We start from the raw sequence: 20,647 nt of genomic DNA, 5'->3' as shown, positions 1-20,647 counted from the left end.
TAGAAATAGAGCAGAAAAGCGGTTGCCAGGGGCAGAGGGGTGTGGGAAATATGGAAAGGTTTGAGAAGGGTACAAACTTTCAGCTCTAAGACCTAATGTATATCATGATGACCACAGCTGCTAACTCTGTATTGTATATTTGAAATTCTCTAAGGGAGGAGAACTTAAATATTTTCACCAAAATTAAAGAAAGGCAAGACAGAAAGGGAAGAGGGAAGGAAGGAAGGGAGGGAGGGAGGGAGAGAGAAAAAAAATGAATATGTGAGGTGATAGATGATTAATTATCTAGATAGGGAGAATCATTTCACACTGCATACATTAATCGAATCACAACGATATACACTGTAAGTGTCTTATAACTTGGCCATTTTTACCTCAATAAGCTGAAAAAAATCAAAGAAATATTTTTAAAGAAAAATTACGCAGCCAGTCCTGGTTATTGCGTTTTAATCACCACTTAACAAACTCTGAGCTCAAATTAATTTACTCAACTGAGCCTCTATCACAGTCTCCAGAAATTCCCCAAGTCCTGTGTTTCTTCTGGACCCCCCTCTGCCTCTCCCTGTTCCTATTCTCTCGCAAAAGCTGTTTCTGTTCCTACCTCAGGAGGGATGCTAAACTCAGTCTTGTCACCAGTGTTTACAAGAAATCCACTCCCATAAATCACGGGCTGAGGTTCCTACGCTTGACATGATGATGTCAGCAGGAGACAGAGAGAGGGGTCCTGGCACGTGACACTCCATCAACTCCCTGTCCCCTCACCCCCACCCTCCTCCTTCCTCCTTCTGCTTCCTCCCGCCTTGCCCCGACCCTGGAGCCCCACTCTGTCCTTCCCTTTGCACCTCCAAATGCTCAGCAGAGTAAAAGGTCTTCTTTCTGACGACACCTACTGTCTGTCCAAAGACTTAGACGACCCTTAGAATTGTAAATAATGAAGGGGCGCCTGGGTGGCTCAGTCAGTTAAGTGTCAGACTCTTGGTTCCAGCTCAGGTCATGATCTCGCGGTTTCCGTGTCCCGCTCTGTGCTGGCAGCTGGGACCCTGCTTGAGATCCTCTCTCTCCGCCCTTCCCCCACTCTCTCTCTCTCTCTCTCTCTCTCTCCAAATAAAGAAATAAACGTGAAAAATAATAACAATAAAATAATAAATAAGTAACAAAAAGACAATCTTGAGTTACCAAGGAAAGCCTCCAGTTAGAACAACACATGAGAACAGCTCTGGGGGGTGTCTCCCCTCCAGGTCGTGGCCCGGCACCAGCCCTAGGGGACACAGCTTCCTCCTCCACATCTCAAAAGGACACTTCCTACACCCTCGATCTGTGCAACACAGCCAAGCCAACTAGGATTTCTCTCCCCTGTTTCCAGGGCATCTTCTTGAAGGTTTCCCCGTGTCAGCTCTTCAGCTGACTGTCGATGCGAGTGAAATATATGATGCTCATTTGTTTATTAATGTCCTCCTTTCGTGCTGAAATCAAAAGGGTTTTCACTGGGGTTCCGATCTGAGATCTGGATAATTACAACAGACAACTTTTGGAAAGTCATCTTTCCAACGCACCACAGACAAGAAACAGGGAGCGATTCTTGGTGATGGCTCGCTCTTGGAGAAATAGAAATGATACTCGCGACCAGACAGCAGAAATGGGATGGTCTGAAACACCATGATGTTACCGCACTAGTAGGCTTTTTGTTTTGTTTTGTTTTTTAAGTAATGCTCCTGGTTTCTTTTGAACATTTGTATGATTCAGCTCCCAGGAACTTCCTTACCAGAACTGGATGTATTTGGCCTCCCCGTCACATGAATTGCCATTAACACAAACTTTCTTCCAAGGAGTATAATCTGTTTCACAAAGGCACAAAAATAGTGACATCTTTGCTCTTTTAAGCCTAGGTATGCTATTAATCTAACCGTTTGCTCTAAAATAGAATACCTATAGTCCTTAAAAGATTTTTATCTTTTCCTGTATTGCCACGTTATCACATAAGAACATAAATAGTAAATGCTTAAGAGTATAGCTGTTGACCTAGAAGACAACTATTAGTGTTGGATAATATAGTGAGAAGAGCATGGATTGATTGATTGATTGATTGATTGATGAGAGAGAGAGTGGGGGGGGGGAGGGGCAGAGAGAGAGAATCCCCAGCAGGCTCCACACTGTCAGCGAGAAGCTCAATGTGGGGCTCGATACCACAGACCATGAGAGCATGTCCTGAGCTGAGGTCAAGAGTCAGACACTTAACCAACTGAGCCATCTAGGCCCCATGGATCTTTTTTCATGCAAACCACTTAAGTTGGAGCCCTGACTTAGTTCCTTCCTAGCTTGTGGACAAATTCCTTAATCTTTCTGAGCCTGAGAGATAATAATACCTACCGGGAAGAATTGTGGAAGGGATGAAGGGAGAAATTGATTTGAAAGGCTTGTAGAGTAGCGACCGGCACGTAGAAGCTTCCAGTTTTTGCCGTTGTCCCCTAAGAGTGGTATCTCTCCAGTGAGAGGCTGTTGCCCTATTGTAACCTGTTGACTAAAAGGATCCTCCTTCTTTACAAGACAAATGTTTTCAGAACATCTTTGTTCGGTGGGCGAATAGTTAATAGTTAATAAACCAGCATAGTATACACTGATCTCTGATTCTCCCCAGAACACAGCAAACAGTAGCCCACAGACCTGTTAACTGACCACTGCCTCCTTCAAGAGCTATGGGCAAAATTCTTTATGCTTATATGGTCCCTATGTCTGAAACACTCAAAGCATTTTTCCAGAGATTAAATCAGGGCGTTCATATGACCCTGGTTAATAAATGTCAACTCTCCGATGTGAAACCTCAAAATATCCTTTTGAGGAAGGTGGCTGACAACCTTATCTCCCATACAAATAAACTGAGGCATGGAGGGATGAATCAGAGGGCTCATTACAGATTCTTCACCCCTCGTGTACGCTTTTTAGTTTATCTGTGAAGACCAGTGTTCGTGGGAACGCGGAGTGTCAGCAGGGATCCCCAAAGAGCCTGGTTGTGGATTCTTGGAGAAAACCAGCTTACCTTCTCTACCGTGGCTGGGAAGGTTATGGGACACAGCGGCCACGCAATGTGGAGGCAGGTGGTGCCCTAATTGGGTAAAGAGTCTGAGTCAGTGGGGCGCCTGGGTGGCTCAGTTGGTTAAGCGTCCGACTTCAGCTCAGGTCATGATCTCGCGGTCCGTGGGTTCAAGCCCTGTGTCGGGCTCTGTACCGACAGCTCAGAGCCTGGAGCCTGCTCCGGGTTCTATCTCCCGCTGTCTCTGCCCCTCACACTCTGTCTCTCAAAAATGAATAGATGTTTTTTAAAAAAAGATTCTGAGTCAGGGATGTCAGCACAAGAAGATAAGCCAGAACTCCAGAGGTGGGTGGTTGTGGCACCTCTCACGGAAAACCCAAAGTTCCCATTTTGAGCTACCATTTGCCTCTTCTCAGGAGGAAAATAGAGCTCAAGAGGTGCTAGGAGGGGGGAGGCTTTTGTGCACAGAGAAGGCGAGAGTGCTCTGATAGGCAGATGTCAGAGGACTGAGGTCCAACCTGGCTGCTTAAGACCGTGTCAGCACCTATGACAGGAAGAAGCAGGATGATTTCCACCTCCCACAGTGACCACGTCCACCTCCAACATGCACCTCCGGTGGACGCTTGGGGAGGCCCACCCTTTGTCCAATTATTGCTTTTCTCAAAGACCGTCTACCTCTTTCACTAATCAACAACACCAACAGTTAAAGTGTATTATCATTTACTCTATGCCCACCCTTTCACCTGTCATGCTGGCTTTGTCGGCTTTGCTCTGTAACAACATAGAGTCACAAGCTGGAGTCACATCTCCCAGAATTCCCTTCCCTGAATGGTTCCATGTCAGGGCAAGCCACAGGAGAAATTCTGCTCGAGACTTGAAAAGTGGGAGGAAATCAGCCTCCACATTTTGTATGCTCTGAGGTCAGGATAAGGCAGGAGGCACCATGGCAGCTGGCCCACATTGTCCCTGTCACTCCCGCACCTGCTCTGTCTCCTCCCGTGACTTCCCCGTGTGCAAGTATGGAATCTCAGGGGAGGGTGCGGGGTCCCCCTGCATGTCAGGCACGGCATGGAGTTTGCAGGCGGGTGTCAGTTCATCTTCATGGGTGCCAGTTTGTCTGTACTCTTGACTGCACTTGGTTTTCTTACCTTACTGCCAACCTGGTTAATCTAATGCTACTATAGCCTCGGCGCTAGACGAAGAAACAGCCCAGCCTAGTTGTCAGTTTCTACAATGCAGAGTCCAATCCTTTGAAGGTTTGTTTTCTCTATTACTTAGAGTAGTTCTGTTTCTCTGATTGAACCCTGAGACACACACACATTGTCTCACTGAATCCTCACAACAGTCCCAGAATACAGGCACTCTTACTATCCCTATTTCACAGGTGACCAACCTGAGAAACAAGGAGATTGTCCTTCGTCACTTAGTTGCTATGTGGTGATGCTGAGATGTGAACCCAGACGGTCTGACGCCAGAGCCTGAGGTTCACTCCTTACTCATTTTTTCCCAGACTCTGTGTAATCTGGCTTCTGTACCTCCAGGTTCTTTTTTTTTTTCTTGAGAGATGTGTTTCAACGCTTCCCAAAGAAAATGTTCCCCTGTCATTCTCCTTCTAGACCTCTTTAAAGCCCCTGATATTTTCCTGTGTTCTTCCCTTTGACTATCCAAAGTTTTCTTTTTTGTTTCCCTTACTAACTCTTCTGCTGTCTTCTGCTGCATAGCACACACGCACACGGGTGTGACCGTGCCACTCGGGCTTCAAATCGCACGCTCATCCCTTCCGACTGCTGGCCCAACAGTGAACCATCAGCCCCTTTGCCAGCCCGAATCCCTGCCATCTGCCACTAGGGGCTACCAGGGACCCTACCCCCCCCCCGCCACCCCAATAGTAAAACAGAAGTGATCAAGCATAAAACACACAGAACAGAGACCGAATGGGAAAGAGACACAACAGGGAAGGGAGGAGGGGAAACTGGGAACATCGACCAAAGTAAAGCGGGGAAGGACCCCGGGAGGTCTTCAAAGACAAAAATAAACTTCCATAGGGAGAAAAACATCCACAATGCTTTGATGGCTTTTATAAAGAGAGAAGGGGCCAGGTCCAAAGCCATGGAGACAAGGGAGAAAAAATACAGATGTCCCAGAGAAGTGGACTCAGAATGACGACAGCAGGATTCTTGGTGGGGTCAACTGAACAATGAGAGCTGCTCTAACATGAAACTAATCAACAGAGGGAGGACTAAGCGATATCTTACTCATCCCAAAAGTAGGAACTGGAGCTGAGCAAAGCCAGAAACCCAAGGAATAGATGTAGTGTCTGCACGTGCTAAGTCAAGGGAAGTGGTCACCAAGGAAGAAATTGCGACGTTCTGCGAAACTTGGTTAAGTCAGGAGGCATGAACCGCGTGTACCAAGGATCCCAGCAACCCTTGAGAACAGGCAGGGATGACCAGCCCAGGGACCTGTCTTTCATTGACGACTCTCCCCCTCCACCCCATCCATTTTCCTCTGGGGATGGAAAATTGCAATTGTCCAAGAATGAGACAGGGTCCCGCATCTGTTTTTCCACCAATGTGAGAACTGCAAACTTCCAAGAAGTAAACAACGAAATTCACACCAGATCTAGGAATAAACCTTGACTGTGTTGACTCAGTTGACTTGGTAAACCTCTGCAGAGGAAAACTTAGCTGACAAGAAACTGAAGGCGTCCAAAAAAGAGTCAAGAGTGGAAAAAAAAAAAAAGTGACACTCGTAGTCCTTAAACCCAGTGATCTCGGACTCAGGAGTTCTATTTCTGAACCTCATAAACAGAAAAATACTAAACAGAGAGACAGCTTTTTGCCCAAAGTTGTTTCACTGCTACTTATAATAGTGTAAAATTGCAAACTGTCTATATGTGGGGCAAAGGGGAATGGTTCTAGAGTAATATAAATAAACAATACGGTACCACCCTACTATGAAATATAACGCAGGCATTAAAAAAAACGAAGTGTGCGTGTGTGTGTGTGTGTGTGTGTGTTGTGTGTGTGTGTCCTCTTACAGGGGTGAGAGAAGAAATGGAGAACAAAAGAAATATTGGTACGTGAAAAGAGAAAGTTCCCTTATGCTTTGTAAAGCATGCACTCATTTTGGTGAGTGTCTCTGAGAGGTCTGTTTATCTCTGGTTACATAAACCTAGTAAAAGTCCCAAGAAATATTACAAACCGTTAATCATGGTGACCTCTGGGGGCAGGAGGTGAGAACAACAATGCCAAGACATCCATCTTCCTCATTTTTATACTTCCAAATTGCTTGAGCTTTTTTAGATGTCAAGCAGACACCTGTCCCTTAACATCTATTCACTCCATGCATAGCCGCATCTCAGAAACTGCATAGTTTACGAAACAACTACATTTCCCAGTACCCTTTGGAATTAGATGCGGCCATCTTTGCCAGAGCATAAGCAAGGATGTGAACCATCCTTGGTTCAGGGGTTACCAGAGACAGTGAGCCACTGACACACATTCTTTCTCCTTCTACCAGGGTGACTCTGGACATGGCAACCCAACCTCTGGACATGGCGACCCAAGGTCCACAAAACAGAAGGAACAGGTCCCTGAATTATCATGGGGAAGAACCCACCTGGGACTGATACATGAATGAGGAACTAACTTCTATTTTATTTGAACAAATACCTCTGGGCCTATGTATGTGGATGTTTACGGAAGTGCTATTTACAATAGCCAAAACTGGAAAGAATGTAAATGCACTCCAACTGATGAAAGGCAACTTAGATTAGCCTAGCTAAAATGTCCAGTGTTACTTTTTGGTCAGCTTTTTAATTAAGCTTTTTTATTTTGAGGTAATTGAATATTCACATGCAGTTGGAAGTAATACAGAGAAATCCTGTGCACCCTTTACCCAGTTTCCCCCCCGTGGTAACATCTTCCAAAACCATAGCACAATATCACAACCTGAATGTTGCCCTTTCACCCTCAAGCCCCCATCTCCACCTTAACCCCTAGCTAATGTATTGCCTATTTCTATAATTTGTCATCTGGATAACACGATAGAAATGGAATCATAGAGCATGTAACCTTTTGGGATTGATTTTCTGCACTCAGCATAACCCTCCGGAGATTCATCCAGGCTGTTGCATGTGTCAATAGTTTGTTCCTTTTTGTTGCTGAGTAGTGCTCTAGGGAATGGACATACCACAGTGTGCTTGCCATTCATCCAGGGATAAGACAACTGAATTGTTTCTAGTGATGGGCCACTGCGAGTGACGTTTCTGTAAACATCCATGAGCTGACTTTGCTGTGACTGGAAGTCTTTATCTCTCCGGGATAAATTCCCAGGAGTGCAACTGCTGGGTCATATGGGGGCTGCATTTTTCATTTTTTTAAGAAACCGCCAAATTGGGGCGCCTGGGTGGCACAGTCGGTTAAGCGTCCGACTTCAGCCAGGTCACGATCTCGCGGTCCGTGAGTTCGAGTCCCGCATCAGGCTCTGGGCGGATGGCTCGGAGCCTGGAGCCTGTTTCCGATTCTGTGTCTCCCTCTCTCTCTGCCCCTCCCCCGTTCATGCTCTGTCTCTCTCTGTCCCAAAAATAAATAAAAACGTTGAAAAAAAAATTAAAAAAAAAAAAAGAAACCGCCAAATTGTTTCCCAGAGCGGTGGTAGCTCTGGGAATTTTACATTCCCACCCACCACGTATGAGTGGTAGTTTCTCCACATCTTCATCAGCATTTGGTGTGGTCACTACTTTTTTATTTTAGTCATCCCAACAGGTGTCCAGCGATGTTTCATTGTGGGTTTTATTGGCATTTTCCTAATAGCGAAAGATGTTGAACATCTCTTTGTGGATCTATTTGCCACCTGTATATCCTCCTCTGAGAAGTTTCCCTTCATGTCTATTGTCCATATTCTGAATGAATTGTCTGCTTTCTTACCGTTGAGTTTTGAGAGATTCTTATATGTTTTAAATACTAGTCTTTTATTGGATTGTGATTTGCAAATACTTTGTCCCACTCTGTAGCTTATCTTTTTATCCCCTTCACCCTTGCCCTTCACAAGCAAAGCTTTAAATTTTGATGACATCTGATGTATCAATTCTTCCTTCACCTGGATCATGATTTTGATATCAAATCTAAGAACTCTCTGCCCATCCTTGGATCCCTAGGATCTCCTTTTATGTTTTTTCTAAAACTTCTATAATTTTGCATGTTCCATTTTCAGTTCACATTTATATAAAATGTGAGACCTACATTGAGGTCCGTGTTTCGTACAGTTGAAGTTCAAATGCTCCAGCACCATTTGTTGGTCTCCCTTCCTTCCATTGAGTTGCTTCCGTACGTGTGTCAAAAAAAAGAGAGAGGCAGTGGGTTATATTTGTATGGTTCTAGTTCTGGGTTCTCTGTTCTGTTCCACCGATCTCTGTGTCTATCCCTTGATATTGTAGTTGTTTAGTAAGTCTTGGAAGTGGCTCAACTGATTCCTTCCATTTTATGCTGCTTTTTCAAAAGTGTTTTGGCTACCCTACTTTTTACTCATACAGACTTTAGAATAATCTTGTCTACGTCTACCAAAAATCTTTAGGGATTTTGATAAGAATTTCATTAAACCTGCATATTAATTTCAAGACAACTGACTTATTTGCTACGTTGAGTCTTCTAATCCACAAACTGGGAGTATGTTTGTGGATATGTGTCATCTTTGATTTCTTGCATCAATGTTGTGTAGTGTTGTATAGTTTTAGTCTTGGATATTTTTGTCATTTCTTGACCTAATGTCACTAAATATCCCACCGAGATTGGTAAATGTTATTTCTTTTTGCACAGGTAACAATATTTTCGTTTTTTTCTCAGAATTGATATTTGTTTCTGATTCTAGCATTTGGAGTTCAAAATATTTTCTTCCAGGAGCACCTGGGTGGCTCGGTCGGTTAAGTGTCCGACTTTGGCTCAGGTCATGATCTCACAGCTTGTGGGTTCAAGCCCTGCCTCTGGCTCTGTGCTGACAGCTCAGAGCCTTAGAGCCTGCTTCGGATTCTGTCTCCCTCTCTGCTCCTCCCTAGCTCACTCTCTCTCTCTCTCAAAAATAAACGTTTAAAGAAAAAAATATATATTTTCTTCCACTCAGAAATTTGTTAACTTTTGACTCTGATAATATTTTACGCTTAGAAAAAGTTTACAACAACAGTACAAAGAACTCCTACATATGCTTTATGTATGTTCACTAATTTTGCTGTATTTGTTCATTTATCTCATCCCTGTATTTGTCATCCACTTGAAAGTAAATTATAGACAGAATGCTCCTTCATTCCTGAATATTTCAGTGTATATTTCCTAAAATCAACGATGCATACTTCTATCACAACTGTACTATTACCGAGGTCAAGAATTTTAACATTGACATACTTCTATTATCTAGCCATCAGATCTTATTTAAATTTCACTACTTGTCCCAATAATGACTTTTATAATAATTTGTCTCTTAACATTTAGTGTAATGCCTGATGGCTGTCTATTTTTTTTTTTTTTAATTCCTTTTTAGGTTTTTTTTTTTTTTTTTTTTTTTTTTTTTTTTTTTTTTTTTTTTTTTCCTGTCTGGAAGGTTTGAAGATTTTCCCTTTCCTCTTAAGGTTATAAAATTTCACCAGACTTGGACGAGATTAAATTTATCTTCCTTAGCACCATGGAGGAAAATGCACTCTGAAAGTGTGTGCCTTTGTTCAGCCCAATAAATGTTTCACCTTCAGTTCTTACATTACTTCCTTTCGTCCATTTTCTCTGTTCTTCTGAAACTTGTGGCGTCTCATTCTTTCAACCAGAATCTATTAGGGGCATTTTGTGTGCCAAACACCGCTCAGAGGGGGGGCGGAAAAAATAATTTAGCCTCAGACCAAGCAATTGGCTGAGCCGATCATTCACCAGCAAAAACACAAAGCTTGGAAAATTGCAAGGCAGGACACGCATCCTTCCAGGGACTCGTGCTCCTAGAACAGAACCAGCGTGCCCCCAGACAGAGGAGAAGCCGTTCAGCTTTCCTTGCAGCTAAACAGGGTACTTTGAAACCTGAAGGCTGACAATCCAGAACCTTTGACCAGTGCTTTATCACTCAAAATAACCCACCTATACTTATATCCATTACATACAGACAGCCTGGATGTTAGGAACTTCTCTCAAGAACTTGCCCTGGAAACATGTAATGCTGTGTGTCCTCTCTACACCAATTTAAAAAAAAAAAAAAACTTGTCCTGCCATTATCAACTAAAAAATCTGTTCTTATTCTTTGTGGCGTGGCTTATCAAATCTCTGAAAGTAAATAGTCATACTGTAAACTTGGAGCTTTTGTGGATTTAGGGACAAACCACATTTTTTTTTTTCTTACAGAATTTCCCCAAACCACTTGCCACTTGCTATAGGGAAACTACAAACACACTCCTGTAGTGATTTTCTTCCTTGGCTGCCATAGCTCCCTTCTGGAGGTCTGCGATGTTAAAGCTAGAGAGAGAACGCAAGGTTGGCATCTTTCCTGGTACAGATGGGGGCTGAAGCAGGTAGAGAGCTTGGGGGGACCACCTATCCAGACCCCCGGTCTCAGCTTTTCAGATCCAAGAAACTCAGCTTTGTCCTGGTCTCCAGAGTTGGTCAGTCTCTCATGGGCTTCCTCAGACTAATCAACCTCATGAGCATCTGAGAGAGAAACTAGGTAAATGAAAAATCAGAGCACCAGGAATGCCTTCGCTCTTCAAAGACTAAGCCAATCTCTCAGCTCTGCCGCTTATAAGAGTGGGGTCGTGGGCAGTGACTTAAGTTAACACTTCTGAACCTTGACGTCCTCCTTTGTGAAATGGGGACAGTAAAAATACTAGCTCATAAGGCTGGTGTGGGAGAAATTAGTATAATATGTACGAAACGCTTACCACACTCTTGGCACCGTGATAGGCATTCCGTAAGTGATGACTGCTAAAAAAAAAAATTCATAGTCATAGTCACGGGTGGATACATTTTCCCACACAGGCAAATTCACACGGTAATATAAATTATAGTCCCAAGGTTGTACAAGGCACAGAAAAGCAGGGGAAAGAGGAGACTGTGGCAGATCCCAGGACCTGATCTTCCTATCACCCAAAGGCAACGTCACAGCCAAGTTGACTAGAATAACTTGTATTTACAGCACACTTACTCCTGGGACCTCCTTTCCAGAACTCGAAGATGCTCTTCTGCTCCCTTGTTGTCTCTCTAGAATCTGTTATGCCAACATTTAAGCTGACTTGTAGAGGGCTCGCTACTGTTGGCTTACTGTGATCCCTCAAAGGATCACAACGTTCTGGTTTTGCGAAGGTCCCTCCCTGACCCATTACAGAGTCACCCAAGCTAAGGGGTTATTTTTGTCCAATGCCCAAGGCTTCATTTCTCTATCTGTTGACCCATAACCTCATAAGAACTGATCAATAATTATGACAAATAATAGGTAATTTTTAAAATAGGTATCTCGTCATCATTCTCTGGGTGCCAAGAACCCGTGGTTTACATTTGTACCACAAATCACTTTATAGAACCATGGAAGTATGAGAGCTTGCCTAGTGATAATAAGATGAAAATTCAAGAAGTTGGGGCTTTTTCCTTCCTTACTTACAGTTCTGAAATAGCTGTAACTCTTTTTGGAAAAGATCGATTATCTGCTCCTTTGGCTGAATTACAATGTATGCCAGATGCTTAGAAAAACAGGCTTATTTCCTCTATTTCTTAACTTAATGTAGCAAATGAAGGAAGAGTGTGGAATCATAACATGAGAACACTTACAATAAAACCTAACTCTTTTTTACTAATTTGGAATCTCCCCCAAAATACTCTAAAATATGTAAGACATACTACAAGTTCAATGTATAAATACATTATAATTATTAATCATTAACAATGAGTCTTCTCTATGCGTTTTGCCAGGGGTTAATACACAACATGATATATATTCAGAAGAAGTAAAATGAGTATTTTTAAAATAAAGCTTTATGACCATTTTCAGCAATTCAGATAGAACTCGCCCACACTTGTAATACAATCTGTTTGTTCCAAAAGGTATAATCATGTGATAGCCTGGGTAGTAAATGCAGAGAAATGTCTGTCCTGCCATTGGTTTCTGAAAGTGTATTTTTCCAGAACGGTTTAGAGTTATATAGGAATTGAAATCCAGTAAACAGATCACATTTCTGTTTTCTTTCCTGAAAGTTGTTAACACACAATTTAAGAACATTTCATATGCCATCATTGATGATTTCTTTCTTCCTACCTTTAAAAAAGGCTATATTCATAGACATAAAATCACTGTTATGTTCCCATTTGAATTTTCCTTCAATTGGACTTTCTAAAATACTTCTCTTCCTATGTTTCTATAAACAGAAATATAGCATCGTGTTTAAATTTGCCTCCACTTTGAGCTAAGATGATAAATATTCAGGCCAGAAGGAAGAACATTCTGGACTATGGGGAAAGATGAGGTGACTAGGGAGGAAAGGAGAGAAAGATCAAAATCTCTTTCCAGTTCTGCCATTAACAAACTTTCCTATCCATTGCTAAGCCTTTACTAAGGTTGTTTTCAAGTCGTTCTAATGTTCTATGATGCTAAATTATTTCTTAATTTTTTGAGAGAGAGAGAGGGAGAGAGCACGAGTGGAGGAAGGCCAGAAAGAGAGGGAAAGAGAATCCCAAGGAGAGCTTCACGCTCAGTGTGGAGCCCGATGCAGGGATCGATCTTATGACCGTGAGATCATGACCTGAGCCCAAATCAAGAGTCGGATGCTCAACCGACTGAGCCACCCAGGCACCTCAATGACTAAATTATTTCTTAAAGTATGTTCACCCAAACCTGAGACCCTTGCCACTTCATTCTTTAGGTAGGGATGATGCCTACAAAAGAAAAAAAACATGTCCTGACTGACTCTCCCATAAACTATACCTTTCGTACAAGTCAGTTTTCTGGAAACTTCTGCCTTCTGTTGGGAGTTTACAATGCTGGGAACCCTGGCCTGGACAGGATGATGCCTGTCAAATAGGCCGTCCATACCAAAAGCTTTTTTATGATGGGCAAATCTCATTTCATTCCTGTTCATGACGTGCCTTCACACCAAAAGGGGGCACTATCTTAAATATTTTCTTTCTGCTTCGTGTGTGAGTCTCCTGTTACAAAGCAGTCAAAGCAGTGAGGTCATTACTCGGCCAACTCTCTGAGGTTTCCTCCAAATGAAAGGGATGGTAGGATTTCCTGTGGCACCATGTTGAAAACCTCCATCGGGTTTCAGCTCCACATCCAACTCCCCTTTGGCCTTTGGAATGGAGCAGGGAGGGATGGGAACACCAGAAGCAAGGCTTTGTTCTGAGTGGCCTTTGGTAAGTAACTTCTGTTGAAGGAACTTCTTCCTTAAGAAAATACTGTCTGCAGAAATGCCCATAATTTTCTAAATAAGAAAGTTTCACTGTTATCATGGGGCCACATGACTTCCCGGCTAATGATCTCGCTTAGTCTCTAGGACCCGCTGATCACAACCCCCTCTTCTGCTATTTTGCTGACCGGATGGAAAAACCACAGCCTACTGTCACAGGACTGCCCGCCAGTTCTGCTCTTGAACACGGCCCAGCACAACAAGCCACAAACCCATCAAGTCATACAAACAGGTGTCCAGCCGGTGGCTGTTTCCCCACAGGATGTTGAGTCATGTTCTTACAATTCACAACAGGGTTTCTCTAAACTTGCAACATTTTCCTAGGACCTAAGCGCCATGCTGAAAAGAAAAGAATATACCTAAACCCGATCCTTTAAAAAGCCCAGCTGATTTCTGACACCATGGATGCACCTAGAGGGTATTAGGCTAAGTTAAATAAACCAGATGGAAAAAGGCAAATATCGCATGATTTCACTCATATGCGGGATCTAAACCACAAAACAAACAAAGCAGAAACAGACCTGTACACGCAGAGAACAATCTGATGGTTGCCAGAGTGGAAGGGGATGGGAGAATGGGCAAAATGGGTGAAGGAGAAGGGGGGGGGTTGTTTTCAGGCTTTCGGTTGCGGAATAAATAAGTCATGGGGATAAAAGCATGAGGAATATAGTCAATGGTGCTGTAATAGCCTCGTATGGTGACAGACGGTAGCTACGTTTGCGGTGAGCGTAGCATAAGGCACAGAGTTGTTGAATCACTATATCGCACGCCTGAAACGAACGTAACGTTGTGTGTCAGCTCAACTTCAATCCTAAAAGGGCAAAACAAAATCAAAAGACTGGTTGCCCCCAAACAAAATATCGTAAAAGTTATTCAATTCTGATATTTCTTCAGGAAATAAAACGATACTCTGTGGATGGGAAAGTCACATTCTTACAGCTGTGAAAACCTGAACTGAATAGGTATGTAAGCGCCTTCAAACTCATAGAGGAGTAATTCTCTTTCGAACAGTCCCCTAGGAAAATTCCCTAATTTAGGTTGATCGCCGTGGATAGAAAGGGCCCCAGGCAATTTGTCCAGCAAGCAAATTGGCACTTGAGCCCGGATGTCCATGTCTCAATCAACATTTCCTATTAAGGGAAAATTGTTGCTGTTCTCCATTAAAATGAGTTCACTATTCCATTTCAATTTTTTGTGTCAAATGCCAAAGTAGAGGGAACTTTTAATGTAATTGGAAAGCTATCAGGTGAAGTTTCTTGTAGCTCCATGCACTAACTGAAACGTGGCTGAACCCAAGGACATGTTTCTCCTACAGTCCTCTTAGGAGGTGGCTGTGTTTGTCTCCCAGCCCTCAAGTCTCTCTCTATCAGGGAGAATAAGGTAGATAGGTGTCCTTCCGGCAACTCATTGCTACTTGTAGACTTTTCTTCTCTCTTCACTTTCAAAAACCACATCTCCTTTGCGATGCGTGCCAAAGCTTGTGCCACCTGCCACTCTTACTTCCTGTAGCCACCTCCTGACTTTTTTCTCCTCGATTCTTGTCATTGTTCTTGGTCACTCCAACATCCATACGGATGATCCAGTCAACACCACGGCCATAGTTCCTTGGCTTACTTTCAACGTTCTTTTGGTCCACTCTACCTCGACTGTTCATTTCATGTCATCCCCTAAATCTGAATGCCAACCTTCTCATTCTCCACACACCATCTCAACCGCCCTTACTGGGAACGTCCAGCTAAGCTTCCTGGCCTCGCCAGGCTGTAATACAACAACATCTTCAAGAAGAAGGCATGAGTTAGAAGAAGAAAAGCGAATGATGGGAGAGAGTAATAGAGATCAGAAGTGGCTTTGAGAGATGAAGAGTAAACCATAAGAAGAAAAAAAAAGATAACAGATGCTGGCTACAAAATTCAGATTCCCCTCTCCTGGCACGTCCTCCTGGGCCACAGATCTCACCGGTGTGAGTCTTGGTCAAGAGTTGACTGGCCAGAGGAGGGAGACAATCAAAATAACAGTTCACCGGAGACGATTGTGGGGTCCCCTCCTGTATTTAAGGCCCAAGGGACTGGGGAAAAGTGCCACAAGTGGGGTAAAAGATGGCTGTATGGGTCCAAGAGGAGACAGAGCACAGCCATGGCAGACAGAAAATAGTCCCCCGAACATAGGAGTCCCCTGGGACACGCCATTCATACCAGCGGGGGAAGAGGTTGAGCATCAGAACCTGAGGGTGAGGAGAAGAATTGGAAAAGGAGATCTCCCAGTTGTTGGAAAGTCCAAATACTGTTGACACCCCTAACATTTGGAATGCGTCATCTGTGTTCTCTGTAAGTTTCTTGCTTCTCCTGTCACAAGAGTACTTTTTAACTTTTTGTAATTAAAATTAATAAATTTAAAGTGTAAAACTCCATGACGCGATACTGTACAACCACCTCCTTTCTCAAGGTCCAAAACATTTCTGTCACCTCGAAAGAAAATCCCACATCATGAAGCAGTCATTCATTCCCCTTCCCTCCTTGGCAGGCTCCTGGAAACCACCAGTCCATTCATGTCTCCACGGATTTACCCGTTCTACATATGTTATGTAAATAGAATCATATCATTTGTGATCTTTTGCTCCTGGCTCTTTTCACTTAGCATGTTTTTAACATTCATCCACAGTGTAGAACATATCAGTGCTTTATTCTTTTTATGGCTGAATAATATTCTATTGAATACATATACAGAGGATTGTCAGAGTGCTATTCCCTAGTTACGTGGAGAAGTGATATAAAAATGCGTGGCCCACACGACTGAACAATCCACGTAAATAAGGCATAGGGCACTGGGTCCTGGTCCATACAATTCAGTCAGTGTTCACTACCATCACTATTGTTATTATTGAGATGGTAATTTTTATTATCATTTAACTAGCTTTCATTGTAAAGTCTGCAAATTCTAATTTAAGATCAGCTCATCTCTCCCATCCTCTATGATGGCTGGTTTTATGTGTCAACGAGGCTAAGCCATGCCACCCGTTTTGTTAAACACAGGTCTCGATGTTGCCAAGAAGGTGTTTTTAAAATCAATTTTGCAGAGAGGTTAACATTTACATCAACGGAGTTTCCGTAAGCAGTTTACCCTCCATAATATGGGTGGACTTCATCAGATCAGTTGAAGCCTTAAGAGCAAAGACTGAGGGTGCCCATAAGAAAAGGGAATTCTGCCTCAAGATCACTATAGAAATTCTGTCTGGGTTTCCTGCTTGCTGGCCTGCCTTACAGATTTCAGACTTGGCTAGCCCCACGCTCATGTGAACCAGCTCCCTACACGCACACACGCACGTATATGTACGAGTGCATACATGTATGCATGCGTGTATGTATACACTGGCAGAAATATATGTATATGTATTATTATTTTATGTATATGGTTGCACTGGTTTCTCTGGAGGACTCTAACACATCCTCCCTAATCAAGAAGGGGAGCCAGCCCACCCCTTACATTCCTTTATCTTCCAACAGTGAGCAGCTCCCATTCAAGGCTGATTCAAGTAGTTTCTCTTTCTCGCCGACTGTCTTTGTCATCTCACCTAGTTCATACATTAACATTCAAAGTCAGCATCATTAGATGATGAGGCTGAGGTTCAGAAAAGATGGGCGACTTCCCCAGGCTCCTACGATTTGTCCATTACAGTGCCTGATAAGAATCGAAAATTATGTCACTGAAAGACTCGTGCTCTCTCCAGTTACCTTGCAGGTAGGTATCTGCATCGTTGTAAGGCAGGCAGTATCCGGCACAAGCCTTGCCAACTAGTAGGCACTTAACAAGTGTATCTTTCGCCCCATATCAAAACTGTCATGTTAGTTCCTTCACTGGAGAGTGTCATTCTAAAGACTCATCTTTCCGATGTCTTGAGCCTCTTGACGTGTTGCACGAATTTGAAAAGTATCCTTAGATATTTTCTGTATTTTCCAACAGGTGATCGAATGCTTATGGCTGTCACACAAGTCGTTAAAACCAAGTACTTGGGGTGCCTGGGTGGCGCAGTCGGTTAAGCGTCCGACTTCAGCCAGGTCATGATCTCGCGGTCCGTGAGTTTGAGCCCCGTGTCAGGCTCTGGGCTGATGGCTGGGAGCCTGGAACCTGTTTCCGATGCTGTGTCTCCCTCTCTCTCTGCCCCTCCCCCGTTCATGCTATGTTTCTCTCTGTCCCAAAAATAAAAATAAAAAACGTTGAAAAAAAAAAAAAAAAAAAAAACCAAAAAAAAAAACCAAGTACTAATGTCCAAGACTTGGCGATAATAATCTAATCCACTTATTCACTCCCCAGAAAACAGTCACCCATAGGTTATATCATAAGTTTCAGGAATTTAAAAAAGTAAACAAGAAAAGTATTCATTCAAATGGTGACCCCTGTTGTGTCTTTCAGAAGTTTGGACCTTGAATACCTTCTCTTGTCCTTGCTCTGAGCCAATGATGCAAAGTCTTCTAGGGTTTACATTTAATGGGGAACTATGTTCCCTCATCTGGTAAGTTTTGTGTGTTTGTGGACATGTGTTCAATAAAGATGTAATCCATAATGAGTTTTCCATGAAAGGATCCAGTTTTGAGTTGTAAGTCCATTTCAGTTCGTGGTTTCCTTTGGCAAATTGTTGTTTGGAGTGGAAAAAAGAATTGGTTAAAGCCCCACTGGCGAATGAGTATGTGTTTAATGTTTCCGGGTCAACTGGACGCTTACGGTTTTTTTTTTTTTTTTTTTTTCAGTTTTAATTGTGAAACCATGTTTCGTGCCTGTGATTCTTTGAACTGCAACTTTCTGCCAGTTACGGGTTACACAGGCAAGAGAAGCTCCAAGAGTCATTCTCACCTGTCCGGAGAACAGTGAAGCGCGAGGAGTCGATAGATATCGTTTACCTAGTACAGATCGTTAATGGTTTGTTACAATTCAAACCTCCTATGTGCCAGAAGCTAACCCGCTGGCTACAGAGAAGTATACAGTCCTCTTCCACAGTAAGTAGAAAATCTAGCGGGAGAGAGAGCTAACGTTTCTAAAAGGTACCTAAAAAACAAAGCAGGAAGTGTAAAATTGCCAGCGGGATGGTGTGGAGGCAGGAGGGCAAACCTTGGGCCACCCCCATCACTGATAACCCAAGGCTGATGGTGCTAATCAAACTCCCTTTGCACCATGAGCCTAGATGAAGCCTCATTTCAACATCTCCTCAGTACAGTATCCCTGGTAACCACTACCAGTCACTCGCACTAGGAAATGCAACGTTTGCCCTTTTTTCTTTCTTTCTTTTTTTTTTTTTTTTTGCCATTTTTATATAGATATTGCTTAGAAGTTCAAAAGAACGTGTAGACCTATGACAACGAAGCAGACTTCTTTTCCTAGGTCAGGAAAGCAAATAGAATCGATACTAATTTCCTGTCCTCCTCCTCCTCCTCCTCCTTCAAGGATTTTGAGACTCAGAAGGACACATCCAGAAGAAACCCTGCCTCCAAACACGAAAGGGCGACGTTCTCAGAAACCTGCCAACTTCAAAAAACGTACACCAGCCTACATCATTTACTCTAAATATATCGGACATGAAGTAGCTCGACACTCGGACCCCTAGTCTGCAACAATTTCTATGGGATTTGTTGTGATGCCCCGATTTCAGCTCAGACTCCAATCAGGATCCTTTCAGGGGAAAGAGAAAGCCCTTGTAATGCAGAACACAGCTGCAAAGCTGCAACACAGGGCTGCTGGTTCTGGGCAGATAGCAAAGGCCCCCATCGCAGAGAAACTGTCCCCAACCATCAGGATTCAGCAGTTTTCCAATCATTGGACAATATTGAAAATAAACTTCAAACCAAGATATAAGGAGAGAGTGAGACTCAGCATTCTGATAGGAAAATTCTGCTTCCCTTGCCTTCCTGCAAAAGGCAAAAATGGGGTAGGGCAAGAGGAGTGATTGACACTCAGCAGAACGCGGACAAAGGAAGAAAAGGATGTCCAGACTGGATGACAAGAGAGAATATGCCCAAAGCGCCTGGCCGGCTCAGTCGGGGGAGCACGCGACTCTTGATCTCAGGGTCGTGAGTTTGAGCCCCACGGTGGGTGTGGAGATTACTAAAAACATAAATAAATAAATAACTCTAAAAAGGGGAGAGAATATGCTCTTGGAAAAATCTACCTGATCAAAGATTCCAACTAAAGCTTGAGTGAAAAGGAATTCAAAATTAGCATATGTATGTTACATACGTATATGTATAATGTATATACATATTATAGCATACGTGCAATTATCTACAAATTAGTTTATGAGCTCCATTAAAAGTTTCTATAGCTGTTGCATGTACTTATGTGTGAATTCACTCTTTCAAAAAGTCTAGATGGCTGTTATTCTATAAGTGGTTTCAGTTATTCTCAAATGGCCTTTTTAATGTCTCCTACAATCCATTAAATGATTCCTTCGGATCATATTAGGAATGGCTATTAGAACAATGTAGACATTGCTCAGCTATTGCATTCAAGAGTCTATGCTCAGGGTGAACCAAATAGGTAAGCAGACTATCTTAGGTCAATGTCCCTAGAAGCACAGCCTGAGACAAGGATTCAAGTACACATGGTTCAAGGATTCAAGTACACAAGGATTCAAGTACACATGGAAAAAGCACTCTCAGGAGAAATCTGTGAAGGAAGGAGAATAGCAGGATAAGGCAAGGGGAGAAGACTGAGCAAGGTTGTGGTCTCAGGTATAGTCTGGCCTCGTCCTGAGGGGCTATCGAGCAAAATCCACACCCTAGAGGTCTCCCTTCTTAAAGCAAAGGAGGTTACACTTGCTATTCCGTAGCTAGCCATAATGGTACTAGCCATTCCGTAGCTCTTCCAGCCAGATAGCTTCCTGCAGCCGCAGGCGATTTTCCAGCTGTGAAACATTAGCAGCCAGCATTCACAGAAGCCGAGAGAATGGGTGCAGCAGCCCGATGTAAGGGATATGGGGGGACATCACAGTGCCTTTGGAGAGTGTTGCCTTCTTTGGCCTCATTTTTGTCTAGCAAAAGTCTGTAAGCAGCACTGCTGGAAAACATCATTCTAGCACCTTCAGACTCCTTTAAGGTCCTTTGGGAATAACTCTGTGGAACTAGCCTCCAAAATCCCATTTCTGAAATGCATTCTGAAGTAGAAACAATAGCAGTTAATGCAGCGGTATACATGATTGCTGCCAGACAAGT

The 20,647-nt window shown here is 43.1% G+C and overlaps 2 long non-coding RNA genes across 5 annotated transcripts in view; one reads left to right on the top strand and one right to left on the bottom strand.

Annotated features, from left to right (window-relative positions):
* Positions 1 to 20,647, bottom strand: part of LOC111562324 — a 44,984-nt gene that overhangs the window by 17,305 nt on the left and 7,032 nt on the right. The window lies entirely within an intron of this gene.
* Positions 6,550 to 19,770, top strand: LOC102899760. Of its 4 annotated transcripts, none has more exons than XR_006585681.1 (5): positions 6,550 to 6,619; positions 14,346 to 14,413; positions 17,859 to 17,958; positions 18,194 to 18,439; positions 18,885 to 19,770. It is a non-coding gene; the product is annotated as an uncharacterized LOC102899760 (long non-coding RNA). The 4 variants fall into 4 exon arrangements; XR_441210.4 differs by having other exon boundaries at positions 6,555 to 6,714; XR_006585680.1 differs by having other exon boundaries at positions 6,555 to 6,714; positions 14,346 to 17,517.

This window comes from Felis catus, chromosome C2 (genome assembly GCF_018350175.1).
Source record: "Felis catus isolate Fca126 chromosome C2, F.catus_Fca126_mat1.0, whole genome shotgun sequence".
Taxonomy (NCBI): Eukaryota; Metazoa; Chordata; class Mammalia; order Carnivora; family Felidae; genus Felis; species Felis catus.
This window is presented reverse-complemented; position numbering and strand designations above follow the sequence as displayed.